Here is a 5,525-nt window from a genome sequence, read left to right as displayed (position 1 = left end):
CCATCCACACCATGATAGAACAGCTTAAACCCACCTCCAATGTTCCTGGTCTTACTCCCTTTCCACTTGGTCTCCTGAACACACATCATATCTACCTTTCTCCTCTCCATCATATTAGCTACCTCTCACCCTTTACCAGTCATAGTACCAACATTTAAAGTACCAACCCGAACCTCCACTCTCCTACACTGCTCCTTTCCCTGCATCTCTTTAGACGTCTTCCTCCTCTCGTTCTCCTCCTCTGGCCAACAGTAGCCCAATTTCCACTGTTACCCTGTCGGCTAACGATACCTGTGGCGGTCGTTGGTAATTCGGGCCTCGACCGATCCGGGATGAAATTCTGATTGATAATCTGCATATTTGATTTGGCACATGTTTTACGCTGGATGCCCTTCCTAACACAACCCTCCCCATTTACCCAGGCTTGGGACAGACACTAAGAGTGCACTGATTTGTATAACCCTAATGGCTGGGTTACAAGGATTTAATTATTAATAATGTTAATAAAGTGATTCGCTGCTCTATAAACACATCTTTGGCGCCATCCAGTGAGCAAACAGTGTACTGGGAAGCTACAGTTTAGAGTTTAGTAGTAGTTTATGTAGTGTGTGTGTGTGTGTGTGTGTGTGTGTGTGTGTGTGTGTGTGTGTGTGTGTGTGTGTGTGTGTGTGTGTGTGAGGCATACAAAAGATGCCACTAGTGAATTTCACTTTCTTAATTCGTTTTTATAAAATGCAGTGCATGCAAAACATGTTATTTTATTTCTAGAAGATAGGGTTAATGGAACTATTTCAGGTACAGAAAGAAATACAATCACTGTCCAAAGTATCAAAGACTATGTTTGTTTAGAGACATAAATGACAATGAGCTTTTTGTGACTAGAAGAAGTCAAATGATCTGAGTCACTGAATGCCTAACCATGACACCCATATGTGGGACAAAAAATTTAAGGTACATGATTTCCCTTTACTGGAACTTGGTGTCCCTGTGCACAAATTTGATTGTCAACATTTGTTTGAAATCGCCCAAATGTTCAGCACAGAGACCTGAGCTTAACTCAAAGCTTAACTCCAGAACATCACACTTCATCCCCCTCCCCCCAACATTCTCCCATAGAACATCTTGGTGCCATCTCTTTTATACATACAGTACAGACCAAAAGTTTGGACACACATTCTCATTCAAAGAGTTTTCTTTATTTTCATGACTATGAAAATTGTAGATTCACACTGAAGGCATCAAAACTATGAATTAACACATGTGGAATTATATATGGAATTATATACATAACAAAAAAGTGTGAAACAACTGAAAAATTTCATATTCTAGGTTCTTCAAAGTAGCCACCTTTTGCTTTGATTACTGCTTTGCACACTCTTGGCATTCTCTTGATGAGCTTCAAGAGGTAGTCACCTGAAATGGTCTTCCAATAGTCTTGAAGGAGTTCCCCGAGAGATGCTTGGCACCTTTTGCCTTCACTCTGCGGTCCAGCTCACCCCTAAACCATCTCGATTGGGTTCAGGTCCGGTGACTGTGGAGGCCAGGTCATCTGGCGCAGCACCCCATCACTCTCCTTCTTGGTCAAATAGCCCTTGATGTCTTCAGTGTGACTCTACAATTTTCATAGTCATGAAAATAAAGAAAACTCTTTGAATGAGAAGGTGTGTCCAAACTTTTTGTCTGTACTGTACATGTGATGCCTCATACACACACACACACACACACACACACACACACACACACACACACACACACACACACGCACACACACACACCTCTGGCTGTTCACATGGTTTAAAAGAAAATGTGGTTAATTAGACCAGGCAACATTCTGTCACTGGTTCTAAAGGTTAAATAGCCATTGCAGGTAGACAGAGGTCAGCATGGGCACTTTTATAAGCAGCAAGCTGTGATGCACTATTTTGAAACCTTTTATAAACTTTAAGAAGAGACGGTTTTCTTGATGGCTTATAGATCTGTAATGACAGTATGAGCATCACTTCTATGCGATCTAAAAGATCTAAACAGAATTGATGGAGCTGGTTTCTATCTATTTCTTTTACTTTCAATATATCTTGCTTTCTTTTACCTGCCCTGCTTTGTTTTGTGAATCCAATAGGACTTGAATGCCAACTGTGACCTAATTAGCTATGCACTTAATTTGAAACTCAAATATCTTTTTTTTTTTTTACATCACATTGAAGTGAACAATCATTGGCTGGGCATATGTGGTTCTATTTCCTGTCTTATCTTTTAAACACAATTATCATTTAAGCTGATTCAGGGTGAATGAAACTTTTTTGTGGAGCTAAACATATATTTTCTAGAGCTATTTCCTTACACAAGTCAAATCAAGCATTTTATATCAAACACTCAGATCCAGAATTATTGGCACCCTTTTAAAAGAGGACTAAAAACAGGTTTGAAAATGCTTTTGTGGTTCATTTGTTGAATCTTTCACCAAAAATATTACAAAAGTCTAACCTTCCATTTGATTTAATTATTAGAAGAAAAAATTTATTTATATCACAACCATCACAAATATCAACACCACTGCATCCTTTGTGTTACCTGTGAGTCTTCCCCTACAGAATATATGATTAGAGAACTCTCACAATTCAAAACTGAACCCTCCAGAAATCCTCCAGAATTAGAGGTCCTCTCAGGTGAGCTCTCTACAGCTTATCACACAGGTTGTTAATGAGGTGTATGGGGGTATTAGGATGCCATGTCAAAAGCTTCATTCAGTTATTTTTAAACCACTTTTGAAGATTTGGACATATAGTTTGGATCTTTTTTATGCTGGATGAGTCAAGATCAGTTGTATCTTTTAGCAAACGGGTCCAGAGCTTAACAATTGGATGTCTTTTTTCATGTCAATCCCACCTTAAGCATTTGTTGCCAAAAAGCTATGTTTTGATCTGATTTGAGCATAGAACACAGATCCAGGCAGGTTTCAGTAGCATCTAACAAACACCTCCCAAAACAAAAAAATTGGTTACCTGTCAATTTCCCTCATTGGCTCATTGCATAGCATCATGTTGTGTTTCTGCCACCGGCTTCATGTAGGTACCCATATACCATTTAAATGCTGATGATGGCCTGCAAAGTCAAAGACGAAGTAGTTCTTACCTACCTAAAGGCACTAAAAACCCATTGTGTATTATGTGGTCTTTGGGATACTAGCATGACTCAACTTGACCTATCAGTCTTCAGGATTTTTTGCTGTAGTGGCCTCAAGGTGCTAGAATGATGCTCTCCTGAACAAGACTGAATGCTTTGTACTTTTCCAGGCACTTAAATAAGCGATAAATCTGCACACACATTTTTACCTAAACGCCTTTCTTTGCTGTATTAAGTACAATTCTAACTAGTCTCTAACAGGATATTAGCTTAATGGTATTCCTTAGTCATGAATGTTTTAGACCTATAGAAAGTGTTCCACAATCAATTGCTGGCCTCAGCAGCAAAGTGGATTTTATTGAAGAATCAAATGATTTCATTAAAGTGTCAACCGTGTATGGTAATTTGTTTGCAACCAAACTCCTCAGAATCACTCATGGGCATAAATGGCATGCATTTCAGTGGTAGCACAGCTTCTATGTTCTGATAAAAGTCAAATGCACTTCAAGGAAGGTTTTACTTCTCAGTATAGAGCGTTTTCTTAATGTCACTACTAAATAACTGTATTTAATTTTTGGTAAGATTTTCTGTAAACGATGCCAAGTTAATGTTTGCAATGCAAATATTTTAGCAATGTGCTGCACTGCCACCTACCGGTAAGCAAAAAAACATGCATTTGCCTTCATCAACATTTTAATACTTATTAAGAGTAAAAGTAATTATATAAACAAATATCTAAATAAATTAACATATTTAAATGTTTTTTAAATGATTTATTATATATTTATTCTAACATTTGATATCTATAAGAAATAACTATTGTTTCTTAGTTTTAATGCTTTTTATTTGTTTGATTCAAATGCTGAAAGAAAAAAAAATCTCAAAAAATTCTGACTAACCAATAAAAATCCTAACGGTTTCCACTACAAATACCACTACAGATTATCTGTTAAACATTAAAACCATTACCAAATAGTTTCCATTTACATTGTTTGCGTGCATCATTAAATCCTTGCCAGTATACTGTAGCTAAAAACATTTTATATATTAAAATCTGCTGATGCGTAATAGTGTCCATAGTGATCCATACTGGAATCCTGTAGATGCTAATGTCATGGCCAATTCATGTACAAAGTAACAAATAAAACACACAAAAAAAGACAAGCAAATGAAACAAACTAAGTGCAGGATCCAGGGTTTGGTGTTAAAGAAGAAGGACTGTAATAAAGCCAGGCAGTTTCATGGAAGCCCCCCAAAACACAGTCAATACACAACCCTTACAGACCACCTTCTTCAATCTGTGTAACAGCCATCTTTTTTGTTGTCCAACTATTGCCTAGGTTCTTTCAAATTCATGTAAATAAACAGTAGCAAAACCTATCAATAACTATTTTTTTAAAATGATCATGTGCTTTATTCATGATCCAGGCTTGGGCCTGTTCATGACCCTCTATCATGGGACCCACCTCAAGTCTTCTTCTTCTTCTTTCAGATTCTCCCATGAGGGGTCGCTACAGCGGATCATCCGTCTCCATACCCCCCTGTCCTCTACATCTGCCTCTTTCACACCAACTACCTGCATTTCCTCCCTCACCACATTCATGAACCCCCTCCTTGGTCTTCCTCTTTTCCTCCTTCATGGTTTCTTCATCCTCCTACCGATATACCCCGTGTCCCTCCTCTGCACACATCCAAACCATCTCAATCACACCTCCCTCACCTTGTCTCCAAAACGTCCTACCTGCGCTGTCCCTCTAATAAACTCATTTCTAATCCTGTCCATCCTCGTCACTCCTAACAAAAACCTTAACATGTCCTGACCATATATTGTATTCTTTGGACACAAATCACCTCCAAGAAGTTAAGAGCAGGTGCAGGTGTATTGTTCTCACTGATGATAGTTGTGAATGTGTAATACATAATATACCAAAGGTGAAAATCTAAGCACTCTCTCAGACCAGAGAGTTCAAATTGCCAGGAATGGTTCTTAATAGTATTTATTAGACATAGGACCAGTTGAAGGTATTACATAGTAGGACCCTCAGATACTGTTACAGTTTCCATTAGAACCAATACCATTTCCATTAAACCTATTACAGATTCCATGAGAGCTTTTTTTATTCAGTAGAACTTATTTTGGGACATGGGATATTAAATAATCGCACTTGTGGGCTGCTCTGTGCTGTTTTTTTTTCTTTTTATCCTGAAACAATCGATGACTGTATGATCATGCTCTCTCCAATTACGCACTTCAGTTTCAGCACGTAGGAGTTGGCTTGGTGTGGTCTTTCACATCCTTTTCTCATCTCAGCCCACATCAAGAGGCTGCTGTCGCAACTTCTGACCCCTGCTTAGGAGAAGCCAGTGACGCTCCTGGACCCTTCCTGAGGAAACCAACCAAA

The sequence above is a fragment of the Silurus meridionalis genome, chromosome 6 (assembly GCF_014805685.1).
Source record: "Silurus meridionalis isolate SWU-2019-XX chromosome 6, ASM1480568v1, whole genome shotgun sequence".
NCBI lineage: Eukaryota > Metazoa > Chordata > Actinopteri > Siluriformes > Siluridae > Silurus > Silurus meridionalis.
This window is presented reverse-complemented; position numbering follows the sequence as displayed.